At 46.9% G+C, this 8,130-nt stretch overlaps 1 pseudogene; it reads left to right on the top strand.

Moving 5' to 3' along the window:
• The first annotated feature begins 284 nt into the window (after nucleotides 1–284).
• Nucleotides 285–2,854, top strand: LOC149833584 (protein SCARECROW pseudogene; annotated as a pseudogene).
• The last annotated feature ends 5,276 nt before the right edge of the window (nucleotides 2,855–8,130 follow it).

Here is an 8,130-nt window from a genome sequence, read left to right as displayed (position 1 = left end):
TTTCAAATCACAACAACAGCAACAACATCCAAATCCACCAGGTCCCCCCTGACTGCCCCAAAACTGGTGCTGTCCGTTTCCCGGCCTCCTTCCCTCCTCATTTTTCATCTCTTAGACTCAATAATTTTTTGCTCAAGGGAATCCTCCTTGCGTTGCCGAATGTCCGATTCTAACCACCGTTTTCCCCCTTGTCTTTTGAACCCCGATGCCTCCGTTTAACCACATGTATACCCACGCACCTTGCTTGGATTCATCTGCTGAGCCACGCCGGTTGTTCCTTCTTCATGGCTGCTTGCCTTACGCTCGGAAACAGATCCTCCGCCTGTGCTGCACCAAGGCAGGAACGCTCACAGGCACAGGCACGGACACCACTCGGTGATTCCCACACCCCAAAGTTCGCAACGGCATCAGCAGAAGCCAAAATGGCGACCAGGAAGAGAACGGCGGCCGAGATGGACGTTCCATCCACACAAATCCACGGTGACAACCACCCACTACCGTCCTCACCATCAGCATCCCCCTCGTCCACATCTGCTCCTCAGAGGCCTTTCCGGCGATTCGATGGTGCTGCTGCTGCTGCTGCTACGACGGGTCAATACCTCGTAGACGCACAGCTTGAAGTAGGAGGACCGCAACCAAGGTGGTGGTTTCAACAACAGGAGTTCGACAACGCTCCTCCTCCTCAGATGGGGGTTTCCGCCTGGCATTCGGACATGTTGCCTCCCTCACTCCCTCGACAACACATTCCCAATCCCACCGCCACGACTCATGGATTCCCTATGAAGGAGCCTTTTGTCGACCCTCCACAACCACCTACGCTACCCCTAACCCTACCCATCCTCCCACCGCCTCTGTGTGGTGGGACGGAGATCTCCGCCGTTGTGCAGCAGCAGCAGGCATCCTTCACGTTAGCTGAGAGGGAAGGCAGCACGTTCATTTCAATGCCTCCTCCGCACGCGTCCCCATCTTCCACTTTCGCGATAGACGAATGCTCCACCGGGACTAACGCAAGCGCCACCGCCTGGATCGATGACATCATCAAAGACTTGATCCACTCATCCACCAATGTATCCATCCCCCAGCTGATCCAAAACGTCAGAGAGATCATCTATCCTTGCAACCCCGGCCTCGCCCTCCTCATCGAGCAAAGGCTCCGATCTCTCACAGAATCGCTTAACATCGTCGGCAGTAGCATCAGGAAGAGAGATCAGGCTTTCCCCGGCTCTGGCTTGAAGTTGTACCTCGACTCATCAAGCCTGGTGGAGAATTACCCCCCGCCCCCCAACATCGATCACCACCTCAACAACCCCCCCTCGGTGCACTGGGGCTCCCGTGCCCAAAGCCAAGAGGGAGCGGCATCCCACGCTACCTCAGCCGTCGGCATCACCACGACCTCTCCCCATCTCTCCTTGCAATACAACTTGCCCCCTCAGAATCAGAGGTTGGCTTCTCCTGCTTGTGTTGCGGTGCCTCCGACCTCCTGCAGCCAGTCCCCACCCGCTTCCGCCAAGAAGTCATCCAACGATCATCATCACAAGGCGTCGCCCGCAGCCGGCCCGGCCACCACAAGCCGTATCCAGCAGCAACAGCAACAGCAGCGGAATGAGGAAGGGCTGCACCTGCTGACGCTTCTGCTGCAGTGCGCCGAGGCCGTTTCGGCGGAGAACCTGGAGGAGGCCAACAGGATGCTGCTGGAGATCAGCGAGCTCTCCACGCCCTTCGGGTCGTCGGCCCAGCGGGTGGCCGCCTACTTCTCCGCCGCCATCTCTGCGCGGCTCGTGAGCTCGTGCATCGGCGTCTACGCTCCACTGCCGGCGTGCACCCACAGCCAGAAGATCGTGGCGGCCTTCCAGGTGTTCAACGGCATCAGCCCGCTGGTCAAGTTCTCCCACTTCACGGCCAACCAGGCGATACAGGAGGCGTTCGAGAGGGAGGATCGGGTCCACATCATCGACCTGGACATCATGCAGGGTTTGCAGTGGCCGGGGCTGTTCCACATCCTGGCGTCCCGGCCAGGGGGCCCGCCCTTCGTCAGGCTGACGGGCGTCGGCTCCTCCCCGGAGTCCCTGGAGGCGACGGGCAAGCGGCTGTCTGACTTCGCGGAGACGCTGGGCCTGCCGTTCGAGTTCATCCCTGTGGCCGACAAGGTCGGGGACTTGGACCCCGACCGCATCCGGGTGAGCAACGCTGACGCCGTGGCGGTGCACTGGTCCAGGCACTCGTTGTACGACGTGACGGGGTCGGACAGGAACGCGTTGTGGGTGGTGCAGCGGCTGGAGCCCAAGGTGGTGACGCTGGTGGAGCAGGACGTGAGCCACGGAGGTCCCTTCCTCGCCCGCTTCGTGGAGGCCATCCACTACTACTCAGCCATCTTCGACTCGCTGGGCGCGAGCTACGCCGAGGACAGCGAGGAGAGGCACGCCGTTGAGGAGGACCTGTTGTCCAGGGAGATAAGGAACGTGCTGGCGGTGGGTGGGCCCGGAAGGAGCGGCGAGTTGCGCTTCGAGAGCTGGAGGGACACGATGAGGGAGGCGGGCTTCCGGGGGATGTCCCTGGCAGGAAACGCTGCCACGCAGGCCACCCTGCTGCTGGGCATGTTCCCGAGCGAGGGTTACACTTTGGTGGAGGAGAAGGGCATGCTCAAGATGGGATGGAAGGACCTCTCCTTGCTGACAGCCTCTGCATGGAGGAGGCCCATCACCATGCCCTCCACCTGCACCGCCGCTTCTGCTGATACTGCTGGTGCTGGTCGTCAGCATTTACAACACCACCTCTCCTAGCTACTAGCTAGTAGTTATTCTCCCTCTTCTTGAAAGATGAGGATGGCTCCATCACATTTTATCATTGCAGGTAGTGTAATAACAAATGCGCCGTTGTTCTCTCTCTCTGCTTGATTCTTTGTCGTTAGCCATAGCTTAACTAGTCCATTTTGTTATTCATCCATTGCGTGCTCATTCTGCTTGTTCTTGCTATCCCATCATTTCTATGTTTGCATTGTTGTTGTGGTTGGACGAATGGTAATATTGGCCTGGTATCGGCCTTCGTGTGGCTTAGAGGAGGTAAAGCTATTACTGGGAAAAGCCAGCGAGTCATTTGAGCTTGAAGGTTTGGAGTTGTTTCTGTTTAATGCGATGTGGTTGGTTCTGCTGCAGTGGTAAGTTAGAACGGCAATTGAAGGCGATTACCAAGGACACCGAATTTTTGCATTTAAAACGCAGTTCTCTCTCTCTCTCTCTCTCTCTCTACGGCACGCTGTGATGACCGTCGATAGAAAGGCAACTGTGTGGTATTCGGGACGTAGATAAAGTCATAGGCCCTTTTTCCTTGTTGACTTTGTTCCGTCTTTCCTCCCCTCGCTTTTACAGATGCAAATGTAACAGCTTCCTTGTTAATCATGCCGCTTCTTTACTGTTTTCTGGTCGGTAAACAACCAGAGCTTTTTGATGTGGCGTAAAAGGGGAGGTTGGGGTAGTGCAAATGTCCTTGACCTGCCATTTCGCGTACCATCTTAACTGTACGAGCTAATTCCTTTTTTATCTTTTATTTTTCGCCAAAACTTCATTTAGATTTTAGAGTGACCGTCCCAAGGGGAGGTTGGGGTAGTGGGGGTGGGGCTTTGGCTGCTAGACGGGCAATCAAGTTTCGATTATCATGCCTCTCTGTACAAGCCAAGGCCCTTGGGTTAGGGATCCTAGCCTCGAGTTTTATGCTGCCGGATTGCAGGCTGAGTATAGGTCTTCGTTCCAGGTGCGGTTCCTTCGGGTTATAACTTAAAAAAAAAAAATTAGAGTGACCCTAACTTTCGTGTTCCAAAAACTCGACCCACGTTTTCGGTGAGGACATTTTGAAACCGATCTTTTCAATGAATTTTGGTTAACTAACTCTATGAAATATTTGCTTTTTGCTTATATATATTAGCTTAGTAAATTTATCATGCACAACCACGGTTGCCTTGAGCTGATCAGTCTGAGGTCCTTGTTTCATTATTTCATTGAAAAGGTGGGTCATGAAATGTCTCTTCCTAAAAACTTGACGCTGCTTTTGGGTATGAGACAGAAGTCGGGTCGATAATTGGAAATTTTCCTTTACTTTTTGAACTTCAGTTTCATGTCGTAATTGAACAAAACCGAGTCCTGGAAAGCGGAAAACTGAATCAGAGAAAGAGAAGAAGAGAGTGGCTGAATGAAGAAAAAAAACTCTGCCTTTCGTATTGCGATTGTGTGATGTCGGTCTGTGGTCGTTTCCGATTTCCTAATGACGACCTAATCATCCATCTGTAGACTACCATCATATCTCATGCCCATGTGGCTGGCTACGGTGTGTGATTTCCAAGCAACTGCATATTTGTTTTAATATGAAAAATCTTTTTTGGACTATTGATGGTATTCCTAGCACCATTCCTTCTCAACTTGAAATGGTTGTCTGTTCTCGATAATAAGTTTTTTCTGCTTGGCGTGGTTTCTCCGCACTTCACACCTTATAAGGTTACATTAATGTCTGAAATTTTGAAATATTCATCAGATGAAATGGGTGAGGTTTATAGCTCTATCCCTTGCGTTCGTTGCTATTTCTACGGGGAACACAATCTGCTGATTCACCATCCACACTCTCTCTCTCTCTCTCTCTCTAACATACAACTCCAACCTCGTCATTCATTTTCTTCTCCACTACCTTTTTCTCATCTCCTCTCCACACCGGGTAGACTCTGTTTTGGGAGCCTTGAAATGGAGGTGTATTGCAGTATCACCCCGTGCTCACATGTCCTCTACTGTTTGGGAGCAGTTGTGATGCTAAAACAGTGCATTGGGAACGGAGTTGACGGTAGTCATGAGTCATGACACCTCATTTCAACAACCGTCACAAGCAGAGTTTTTTTGGCAACTCAATTGTCATCACCGTATTTTGGCAACGCATGGAAATGGTGTTTCCATTCATTCCATTGTAGGGCTCTCAAACAGAGCCTCGATGGTTTTGAGCAATGTTGTCAGTACCGGTACGTATCGTATGGGCAGAAAATCAATAACCTTCACCCATGAATCAGCTATTTTTTAATACTTTAAAGGATTCATTTGAGTATAGTATCGGGCCCATTCACCTGAATCATTAGCCAAACGATACAGGGTCGATACCGATACTGAACATTTTTTGAGTTAAATACTTTGCCAACATCCTTGAACAATTAAATATATGGCGTCAAATTGTAGTTGATGGACTAGAAATAAATTAGCTTTTTTATAATCAAAAGGATAATATATTAGTGCTAAATAAAATATGCTAAATGAAGCATTCTAAAAAGGATTTTTGGGTTTTTTTTGTTTTCTTTTATTTATTTTTTTTAATTCTGACCGTACAGCTGTGATCTATGAACTTGATTTTATTGTGATCAGCTCTTGAAGCGTTCAATTCTAACACACAGGTGGATTTTTATAAGGTTAAAAAAAAAAATCAACGGTCCAAAAACTTTATAAAAAATTTAGGCTCCAAATATCAATTTTTCATCTAAAGCACATGATCCAGATGTGGTTTTCTAGTACATCGACCATGTCCAACACATTTATTGGGTCAGAACCACGAGAAGAACACCCAAAAAGCCTAAAAACTCATTTAGCATGTTTTATTTAAGCATGAATGTATAAACCCAGAGCAAAATTGTTCCCTAAAAAATGTTCATTCAGTCTCTAAAATGTCATCCTTTTATGGATATCACATTGATAAACCCCTCCAAATTACCCGCAACTCCCCTCCTCCCCTCTTTCCGGTCTATCAAATTAATTGTGCAATATTTACATGTTTTTTTTTCGCCAAATTAGTTGACTCATGCTAGACAGTGGTTTCTCATCACACCCGCAGGCCGCAGTTGGTATTTCAATACTTGTGTATTTGGAAAAACCATTTACGTGAACTAAATAGACACAAGGCTGCGTTCAGTCTCACTAGTCTAGTCTTTTAAAACTTCCATGTAATGATGAATTGATGATTTTTGGCAATGGTATTTTTTTGGTGACGGATGCCAATGATGGACTTCTACAGAAATATGAAAAAGATGTTTTCAGTGGATCCTTTTCTGTCTGTGCTTAAATAATCAATATAAATATATTTATATATAGGCAGGGGTATAGAGAAAATGTTAAATTACCTCAATTTTGTAGGATCTCAAAAAAAACAAATGTAATAGAATATTTTGGTAAAACATTACCAAATTAACTATTATCCAGACAACAAGTTTGAAAAAGCTAAATCAACCGCATCTTTACAGATTAACATCTAAACAACAAAACTAGTTTTTCAAAGTTTTTTTTTTTCGACAGAGTTTTTCAGCTTTTAGTGACATGGTTTTGCTTTAAGCCTTTTACAATTACCGGTTTTTTAGAAACTAAGTTTCTCTATGCCTCATACAAATGCCTCTAAAGAAGCAACGAAAGACTTACCATGGAAATGGAAAAGCTAGGGTGGGTAATTCTTTAGTTTTTTTTTCAACAAGTTAGCGACCCTAATTACTAACTTGTATCCTTCCCTCTTCCCCCAACCATTTGCCAGATCAACAACTTGGTACCGCCGCAACATTGGCTTGGCAGTAACATGTAGCCTATCCTTCGATAAAAACAGCATACGCCAAACAAAAGGGACATCAGTCTTGTCACCGGCTTAGAAGTGAAGGCTCCCGCAACGTAGCTTCGGGTAATCGCAAACACCAAAAGCAGGGCTTTTTAACGCACAAGCAATGCACAATATACGTGCACGAGCAGAAGCAAGAGTGTGTGCAAGCATAATTACAAAAAGAGCAAAGAGGTAAGGATGCAAAAAACTTCTTTATAGATACTTAAAAGCAAAGTATATTAGGAGGAGAAGAGAGGGTCCGAATACACGGGGTTCTTAAACTGTAAGGCCTTATGGGAAAATCGAGAGTACCAAAGAGGTATATACATTAGAAATAAAGAGGTGAAAAATATGGCAGTCTGGAATACACTCCCCCGCCTAAGTTGGCGCCATCCTCGATGCCAATTGTTCATAGTAGTCTTTTACAAGCCGTCAATGCTGAAACATGTCGCTGGCCTTTTCCCAGGTGGCTTCACATTTTGACAATTCATTCCACTGCACTAGGTACTTTTTGACTTTATCAAGGTAGTTGTTGGAATGATTGAGGATAACTTCTGGTTCTCTGCCTAGGGTGTTGACCATTGAAGGTGTAGGCTGTGGAATGGAAGCACGTTGAGGCATGCTTCATTGAGGGTCTCCTTCATCTTCGTAGAACGACTTCAGATTGCAGATGTGAAATATCGGGTGCACTTGAAAGTTTGTTGGCAAGTCCAGCCGGTACACCAAGTTTTTCACGCGCTTGATAATGGTAAAAAAAACATCATACTTGCGAATAAGGCCTCAGTGGTGATCCCGAAAGATAGTTGTTCGATCAAAAAAGAGCTTCGCCAACACCTTGTCTCCAACACAAAATTCTACTGGTCGACGCTTCTTATTTTCCCATTTCTTTATGTGTTTGGTTGCCTTATTCAAATACGTCTTTGCTAACTCTGTCTGATCTTGTCAGTTCTTGACGAACTGGTATGCATAAGGCGCTTTGCTACGTCCTCGCCTAGCAAATGAGTGTGGAGTCTGCGGTTGTTGTCCAGTTGCAACTTCGAATAGACTGTGACCGAATGACACACTCTTTTGAAGGTTGTAGCATAATTGAACTGTATCAAGTAAATCAACCCAATCTCATTGATTGATACTGACAAAGTGTCGCAGATATTCCTCTAACATACTGTTGATCCTCTCTGTATGTATGTCGATTTGGGGGTGAAAACTTATGCTAAATTTTAAGTTTGTCCCCATCAAGCGAAACACTTATCGCCAAAACTTGCCAGTAAAGTAGGCATCATGATCACTCACAATGCTCTCTGAGATTTCCCAATGCTTGACTACATTCCGCACGAACAACTTCGCAGTATCGACAGGTGGCAAGGACAGACACAAAGATAACATACTTTGAAAACTTGTCCACAACCACATAGATGGAACTGCAGCCTTGTACTTTTGACAAGCTCACAATGAAATTCATGGTTATGCACTTTCACGAACAGCTTGGCACAGGTAGGGGCTCTAGAAGTCCACTAGGTCTTTGATTGTTGAGCT

This window comes from Nuphar pumila, chromosome 6, assembly GCF_984573655.1.
Source record: "Nuphar pumila chromosome 6, dmNupPumi1.hap1.1, whole genome shotgun sequence".
NCBI lineage: Eukaryota > Viridiplantae > Streptophyta > Magnoliopsida > Nymphaeales > Nymphaeaceae > Nuphar > Nuphar pumila.
Note: the sequence above shows the minus strand (reverse complement) of the source record. Positions and strands in the feature narration are given on the sequence as shown.